At 44.8% G+C, this 8,801-nt stretch overlaps 2 pseudogenes; both read left to right on the top strand.

The window, feature by feature from the left end:
- Positions 1 to 3,268: 3,268 nt before the first annotated feature.
- Positions 3,269 to 4,308, top strand: LOC120427803 (26S proteasome non-ATPase regulatory subunit 1-like; annotated as a pseudogene).
- Positions 4,309 to 4,461: 153 nt separating this feature from the next.
- Positions 4,462 to 5,868, top strand: LOC128093220 (uncharacterized; annotated as a pseudogene).
- The last annotated feature ends 2,933 nt before the right edge of the window (positions 5,869 to 8,801 follow it).

Below are 8,801 nucleotides of genomic sequence, written 5' to 3'. Positions count from 1 at the left end.
ATGCTGTCAAATTGTTCTCAGCTCTCTTTCTCCTATTCGACCAAATTCACTGCCGAAGAAAACACGATGCCTCTTGGAAATTCTGTACTGGGTGGCCGAAGTAAAAATTGCACAAAAACACCCTAAAACCGAAAATTCCCGTAATATTTCACTGTCTCTCAATGGACCACCAACTTATCTACGATATTTAACACATTTCAATATTAAAAACAATGAACATCACTACAAAAACGAACGATTTATTGCGCGTATCTAGATAATATCAATTTCAGTGATTTTACAAAACGCCTGGGTGATATGACCGCATGACGTGCGGCCTGTTAAAAACAAAATAAGATCATAGCAACCGTTAAATATTCTGTTTGATGAAAATATCTGTCATCTGTTTTCTTATTTAGTTGACTATTTCCTGCTTGCAAAAAGAAATTTGCTGTCCACACGAAGGTTTGGTTTAAAATTGATAAGTTTTATTGTTACTAATAATTATTCATTTGTACAGCTAAAATGTTATACCCTTAAGACGATTTGATCACATATAACGCATTGAACTCAGCATCCGATTCATCGGAAGACGAGTCGAGCTACGGGGAACCAGAATTTCTACTGGATCAATGTGATGAGCAAGCTTCCCATGCGGGTTTGGTTGTCTCGCTTCGGTACGAGCCTGAACCCATTTTTGTGTTGGTATCTTGGTTCATCGTACCAGCGCACCACGACACTCTCGGCTCGCCGCGTCGGTTTTGTGTCTGGCACTCACCCATGGCATGAACCCAGCGTATGAGCCAAGGTGCTTCACTCGGTACGAGCCGAGGTACGTGCCGTGGTACGCGCCGTGGTATTGAACCCGGTTTGTACCGCCAGCGCGTACCACGGTACGTACCTCGGCAAAGCAAAATCGAGGTACAAGTGAACCGCGTGTACCGCACGGTGCAGGGAAGCTTGGAGGAGGTCGGTTCTGCTTCGTACGAACGAACTTTTCTCGCGTGATCTGTCGGTGAATAGAGAAGAGACGAACAACGTAAACGAACCACGTGCTTACATAATGGGTTGTCTGCATTGAACGAGCCACCATGAAGCAAGAGGCAAAAGGAAAAGACTTTAACGTTTAAATGCGATTGTATCCGAATATTAAACTTCATTTCAACATTTATTTCATGTATCAGTACAATAAAAAACTAATGCTAAACCTTAAGAGTCTTATTAAAACCCACACTTGGATCAAAGAGGAAATCGCGATTACTCCAATAGATCGCAGGTAGTTGATGATCGCATGGTGACAATGGATCCTCGCTCTACATCGGAGCTCTCACACACTCGGAAAACATCACCCTAGTGAAGGTACCTCCCACGGAAAACGACTCGTGCAATCCGTTAACGCCCAGAAAACTCATCGTTGAAGCTCTTGGGCGGCGAGTAAACTCGCCTCGGAACACGATCCGCTCACCAATAGGTGCGTACCCCTGGTCCTCAATATTCAACATTTCAATAGCAAGCTCGTCAAGAAACTAAAATTATGAATGCCACACATCACAACAGATAGTTCAGCTTGATACCGGTAACATCTTGAGTCCACAACTGTCCCGCTCGACGCTTCAGAATTTTCCAGCTGTATCCTTCGGCATGCAATATGCGATTGTCGGTTGTAAAGCTTGCGGAACTTGAGCTCGAACCAAGGCTGGAACCGTTGTTTCGTCGTACTTTTCAATCCAGTTTGAAATCGTAGATGGGTGCTTGCCATAAGTTTTTTTTAGTAAAAGCCGTAAATGCAAAGGAGGGTCGTTTTGGGTGAAGCGTGCCTTTTAAACACTTCCTGCCGAGCATGCGCCATGTCTTAAAAAGACAATTGATTTGTGTCCAAATTTATTTTTTAAAATTTAAATAAAAAATTACCACCTTGAGAGGTTTAGAATCGATGTTTATCTCATAATGACAGTTGTTGATGGAAATTTTATTTGAAATAATGAAGATAATCAAAGCTTGCTGTACCGTTTCAGTTTCAGTTCAATTAGTTTATCTGTCATGCGGCTGTCATGCGACCATTTTTATGCGGTCATACCAACGCCAACAAATTCTAATTATTAACGCCCGCAGTAATATTAGCGGCAACAAATAGACGCGACCGATGCCAAAATGCACACACACACCTCCTCAGACTTGCAATACATAAAAAATAAATATAAAGTCTGCAACCCCTCCCTTCCCCTCACTCTTAAATTTTAATGCAAAATGCATTGCATTATAATATCAAATGGATTGGTCACTTCAATTTAAAAAAATTAAAATACTTTTATCCAAGTTTTTATTTTTTCATATTAACATCCACGTTATTTATGAACGCCCCCTAATCAAACGTCAACGCACTGTTGTCGCACCGATCGCAGCAGGCACTTGCTTGTTTTTATCCTCGCATCCCACATTGACTGGGCAGCCCGCCGGCGGACCGCCAAACCGCTCTGGCGATCCGCCAGCGTTTGATTTGGCGGACCACGGGTGACCCGCTGGCGGATAAAATTTGCAACAATTTGGCGCACGATCAGTTTTTTTTATCGTGACGTTGGTCCGCCAGCGACTCGTCCCGGGGTCGCCCAGGTTTGCCTTGAAATGTTTCACCCGCCGTTCATCCGCCCCACATACGCCGTTTTGTATGGTTCAACCGCCCCTATAGGATGGTCCGCCAGCGGGTCGCCCTCGATACGCCTCCCATATAAAAGTTCATCCGCCTAAAAAGCCCCAACCGCCGTGGCTCGCCCTCGATTCGCCTTTTATACATATTTCATCCGCCCAAGCAGAATACCCGTTCAGGTTCCTTCAGGATTCTGATAGTGTTTTTTCAAGTTAATCTAAAACTGAAAAAAACGCAAAGTGCTTTATATAGAATGGCAGATCATTGTAGATTCTTGTGTGCTGAAATTTAGAAATAAAACAAAAATATGAAAAAAAAAAACATAATTTTCAACATAACTTTGTTCTCAATACATCTTACGTGCGTTGTTAGTTCACTGAGGTGAAATGATGAAAACAATAAAGAAACAAAATAATATATTGATAAGCAAACTTATTGCGAAGATGGAAATAAAAATAATTCATAAACTAATTCTTAAAAACTAAATTATTTAAAATGTTCATGTATTATTGGTACTTACATATAAACAAGCAACGTATTGAATATTAACAATTCATACTCTAATCTAATCAAACACAAGCGCAGCTAATCCGAAGAAAGTATCCTAGTAGATTACACCCCATGTCTAGGGGGGTGCCACTTCGGTTCCGGCGGGTTTCTCGCATCTGAAACTGCGTGATCGGCTCCGTCGGCTTCGAATCCGATCCGAACCCTCGATTTTTTTCAAACAAATTTAATTCAATCCATTTAAGCGTGTAACGCTCCGCTGTGGGTTGCGAACTGTCAACAGTTTTGTTTTGTTTTCCTCCAGTTTTGTGGCGAAGTGCGAACGTGTACAAACAAAAAGGAGTTTTTAGTTGTTTGTCCAACCGGACCACTTCCACGATGGCCAACACCACCGCAGAACTTGCCGTAGAATCTTCCTCTGTTCTCGCTCCAGCAATTAATATGCAGAACATCACTTCCGCCGCCGTCGTCCACTTTTTGCTGGACGAACTGGTCCGGGAGCTGAAGTTGTTTGCCTAGAAGAAGATGGACACGATTTGGCAGAAAACGTAGGAGGATTTAGAGAAAAAATAGATCCTGCAAGAAACAAGGGCTAAGCCCGTGGTCCGTGGACACGATCATCGACGTTCATCATCGACGCAGTTGCAGGTTCAGCTGGCGGAGAATCCGACCAAGGCGAAGCCGATCGGTGCGCGGCTGGAGGCGACCGTTAATCGGATGATTCAGCGTTGCGTGGAAGATGGACATTGCCGACAGGCCGGATATGGATGGACGTGGTGGTGTCTTCGATTATGAAGGTAAAAATTCTCAATTTTTATAGCAAAAAATAAACTCATTTAAATTCCTACCTTTATGTTACCCAGAGCCTCCCCTTCCGCAACACGGTACTGCGTTGCTTGTATCTGGGCGTTCCACAACATGTGTCCGTCAACATGTGCCAGTGTCGGATCTCCCTGGAAGACCCGTTGGCCGTCGCCGAACTGCTCGACAATCTGTCTAATTGTGGCAAACACACGGACCTGATTGCGTACTACATCTGTACGATTCTGTCACGCAGCAGTTCCTGAGACAGGTTCTGCAGACGCACAAAGCTACCGATTCCGTCGAAATGTATTTCAAACTTAAGCCGCGAATCACGAATGCTGCGCCGGAAGAGCCAATATCAAACAAGAGCAAGAGACACACCAAGCGAACTTTGAGACACAGGCGAGAATTTTGTCCGTAAAGATTACGATCGATCTGCAGTTACAGTTCTCAATTCGGACCAACCCCGCGGATCTACAGATCCTGCGCGCGACTAGGAAAGCATCGCGGGTGTCGATTTCCCACATGGCGACGGGAGTTGCGGACGCGCGCACAGCGGTAAAACGTGCGATCCGTTCCTGAGCGATAATCTGGTGTTTGGTGATTGGTCAGGGCTACGAATTGGGAAAAGTTTTCGGCCACGGCCACGCTGCGAGTGATTCATCTCGGGCACGAGATAGAATCGTTCGTGTTGATGCAGAGTTATCTGCCGAAAGAGAGAGGACTGAGCTCCGGATGTGGCCTGTACGCGCTCGGATTGATCCGCGCTTATCACAGGTTAACATTTTTAGGTAATTTAATCAGCAGAAGGACGCTTAAAACGAGAATGTTTGAGGCTGGGGCTGGCCAACGGGAAATCACCGGCAGGACATTTATGAGCAGTCTTGTGAGCAATTAATCTTTGACTTGCAACAGAACGATACTGTAAGGGTGAGACGACTGGAATTACCATGGGAATGGTCATGCTCGGTTCAAAGCAAAACCATGGTCGGGTCGCGTAAGCCCATTAGACCCAGCACGAGAAGATTCTGCGTTGGTTGGCTGTCAGAATTCTGCTGACCATCAACACTAAACCCTGGTCATCACTAACAAGCACGAGGACATGGTCAAGTACGGCGCCATCCTTGCCCAGGGCATGACCATCAGCCTCCAATACCGTACCGTACCAACTGCAAGACAGGTCAGAATACTCGGTTTCACCCAATACTGGTACAGGTTCCCTCTGGGTCAGTGTTTCTTTCTAGTATTCTGGAACGATCTCTAAACCGCCGCCCACGCATCTCAGCTACCTTGTACCACTCGAGAAGAAGAAACGCAAAGTAAAAAAAACCTTTATGCACAACCTGGCCTGCGTGATGTGCGCCCAGCTGAAGGTGAATTGCATTGCCGAGGGAATGCCGTTTACGTCACCTTTGGCGGGATCGTGATAATGCACAACTCGGCAACTGGCGAGCAGGTGCTGATCGAGCGCGTTACGGAGTACGAGCCGAAGAGTTATAACCTGATGAAACCGGAAGCCCCTATGCCATTTAAGAACATTTAGAATTATATGAAGAGAGATCGTTTTATTGCAATTCGTTTCCAATATCATTACATATAAATATTGTAACAGTTTTGTATTTGATTCAAATGTCATAATAAATTCTTTTCTTTTTTTTCTATTCTTTTTTTATGTCCAACAGGAAGTTGGATTCTCCGTTGCGTTTTCTTTCATATTTCGATACTTGCTCACGGTAGATTACGGAAGTGCCCTCTGATGGGAGACATTTTCCCAAGTTCTGTCAACGGTATTTCCCTCCCTCGAGCAGCTGTCGTCAAACACTTTCTCCTTAAACATGTCCAAAACGCTGGCTTATCCGCGATCATCGCGTAGTCACCGTCCACCTTGGGCACGAGCCCAATGGTACCGAGTGTACGTCCCCCACGAAGATGACGTTCCTAGAAAGATACAAGATTAGTTTCGATACGAACTTATGTCGCTACTAGTTGAATCTTACCTTAGCAGCCACTACTCCTCGTCCTTCTTGGGGGCCATTCGTTTGCGCGAGTTGCCAGCACTTCCAGTGTCACTCAAGTGCTCGAATCGAGCGTTTCTTTGCTGCCTCCGGACTCCGGAGGCTTTCTTGGTGCTGCCGCTGCCACTGCCCAAACTAGAGCTGCATACTTTTTCTTTGACTTCCGATGACAACAGGAGGCCTTCGGTTCCGGTTGAACTTGAGTTGGATGCTCCACCGGAGGCGATCTTGTTGTAGGACAGGGTCGACATTGGGAGTAGCTTGAAGCGACAAATGATGGTGTGATCCCAAGCGGCGTTCAGTAGCTGACCGAATTTCGGAACTCCGTTCGAGATCGTTAATCCGATCGCTCCGTGCTGGTACATGGGACTGTTCTTCATGCATATCTGGGCCCCGGCTTTTTAGTCGTTGCGTTGTATTTGTCCCAAAGTCGTTTACGTTGGCCAAACGGTTTAGAGCGTACACGTGGGATTTATCCGTCCTTGTCCAACCCAAACAGCTGGTGGCCACATGTTCCAGCTTGCTGCCGGCATAATCGAGCAACTTGTCCTTCTAAGTGGCGATGCGTCCACTTTCGGTAGAGACCGGAAACCGGATTGATGTCCACGAAATGTACGTGACCTTCTCGTACAGTAAATCCTGCGGAACCATCTTCGGGTGGTAGATGTTGGTCGGTTCACTGCTCCGTCTGCCCAGCGCCACTGATGCAACTTCCCCTTACTTGTCACTCCGATAAACTCCGAGTTCAGGATCTACGGTATAGAAAAATTTTACTGTTAGAGATATATTTATTACCGTAAACTGGGGTCAATCGGGACACATGGGGCGAATTGGGACCATGTTTTTACCATGTTGGAGCACAATATTTTGATTTTTCTTGTTGGTTTCGGTTAGAACAGACTCAGACCAACAAAATGTGTACATCCATTTCCAAATATAAAAGCTTTAAGTGCTCTAAAAACTGCTGTCCCTATTCATACTGTAGTCCCGATTCGCCCCAGATTACGGTAAGTCCGTTTCTAATTCTACAAACAACGCTCCTTTACCGCGGGGGACATCGTACATGGAATCAGAAATCTATCTTAAAAGGCACGCAGACAGTTTTGCTCAATAACTATTTGCCAAACGCCAATACCAGCGGTCTTCCCCTAGCAAAAAAACACTTCACAACCTTTCGGATATCCCCCACAGGCTCTGGTGTGCCCTACTTACCTGCCTAGTTACCACACTTCTTTTCACAGGCGTCCTCGCGGAACCACAGGCGTGGTCCAAAGTACCGTCGAATCCTTTCCGCTCGCCACCGTCCGAATCCTTTCCGCTCGGCACTGTTCAATCCAGATCTGCTTCCACCACTGGTATCGCATCCTCCTCCTCCCTCGGAACCACCGGCCAGAAGTCCGGACGTTTCTCCCATATCGACAACAGAACCGGAAGCCGATACTTTGCCGATTGGTCGCTCCGTGGCTCGCTGCCTACCAATTCTCCCCTTAGGCCACTTTTCCTCGAATCACTCAACCTTTGCGCAAGGCACTCTGTGGCCACAGATTCTTCCGCTGGGTAACTTCGGCACAACTCGCGAAAATCAAATTGAAAACATTACGATTGGAAAACATGATTTTCTAAAACATAAACAAACCAAACGAAATGTCAAAACGGTCAACACTCTGAATGAAATTACACAGATTCGGCTAAACAGAGGGAGCGAGTCTGAAGGATTTGGAGCGGATCCAAATCCGCTTCGAAAACTCGAAGTGGCACCCCCCTAGCCCCATGTTCTTTCTTGTCATTCAATTTGATCATATATTGTATGGGGGAATTCGGGACCGTGGTGTAGTGGTAAGCGTGATTGCCTCTCACCCAGTCGGCCTGGGTTCGATCCCAGACGGTCCCGGTGGCATTTTTCGAGACGAGATTTGTCTGATCACGCTTTCCGTCGGACGGGAAGTAAATGTTGGCCCCGGACTAACCTAAAAAAAAAGGTTAGGTCGTTAGCTCAGTCCAGGTGTAGGAGTCGTCTCCCTGGGTCCTGTCTCGGTAAAGTCACTGGTAGGCAGTTGGACTAACAATCCAAAGGTCGTCAGTTCGAATCACGGGGTGGATGGAAGCTAAGGTGTAAAAAGAGGTTTGCAATTGCCTCAACAATCAAGCCTTCGGACACTTAGTTTCGAGTAGGAATCTCGCAAGCGAGAACGCCAAGGCAATGCTGTAGAGCGAATAATTTGATTTGATTTGATTTTGATTGTATGGGGGAATGGTAGATATGAATATAAAAATAAATCTTACAGTGAAAAGATAAATACAAAAAAGCAGTAATTTTAATGATGATTCCGGGAAGCTGCAAAACAAACAACTGTACACAGAAAAAAAAATGTAAATTTACCCGACACTGAAACCATGCTTTTATCGTAAACATGCTCAATGTAATTTTGAAATTCAATGTAAAAAGTTGTATTGCATTTAAACAGCCCCAATTTAAAATGAGATTAAACGTAACGCACAAATATCATGTAAATGAATGTTTTGGATTCGCAAAATCTAAAATTTGAAAATATGAAAAGCATGCAATTGCACTTTTGATTTAAAAATTTGAACATTTAAATTAAATACCACTTAAATTTCAATTTGTTTCGCAAATGACATCTCAAGTAGAAGACGAGAACAAATTTGCTGATGTTTGTTTGTGCGGAGTGGAATAAAGAGGTCAAAGGTAAATAGCTGGATTTAACATTTAAAACAATAATCTAAGCATTTGTTTGTTGACTTTCATATCATTTAGATGGAAGTGGAAGTGTTGGTGGTGTTAGAAAACTCATTTGCAAGAATCGTCTGGTGTTCGTCGATATTTCAGAAAA

This window comes from Culex pipiens, chromosome 1 (assembly GCF_016801865.2).
Source record: "Culex pipiens pallens isolate TS chromosome 1, TS_CPP_V2, whole genome shotgun sequence".
NCBI classification, from domain to species: domain Eukaryota; kingdom Metazoa; phylum Arthropoda; class Insecta; order Diptera; family Culicidae; genus Culex; species Culex pipiens.
Note: the sequence above shows the minus strand (reverse complement) of the source record. Positions and strands in the feature narration are given on the sequence as shown.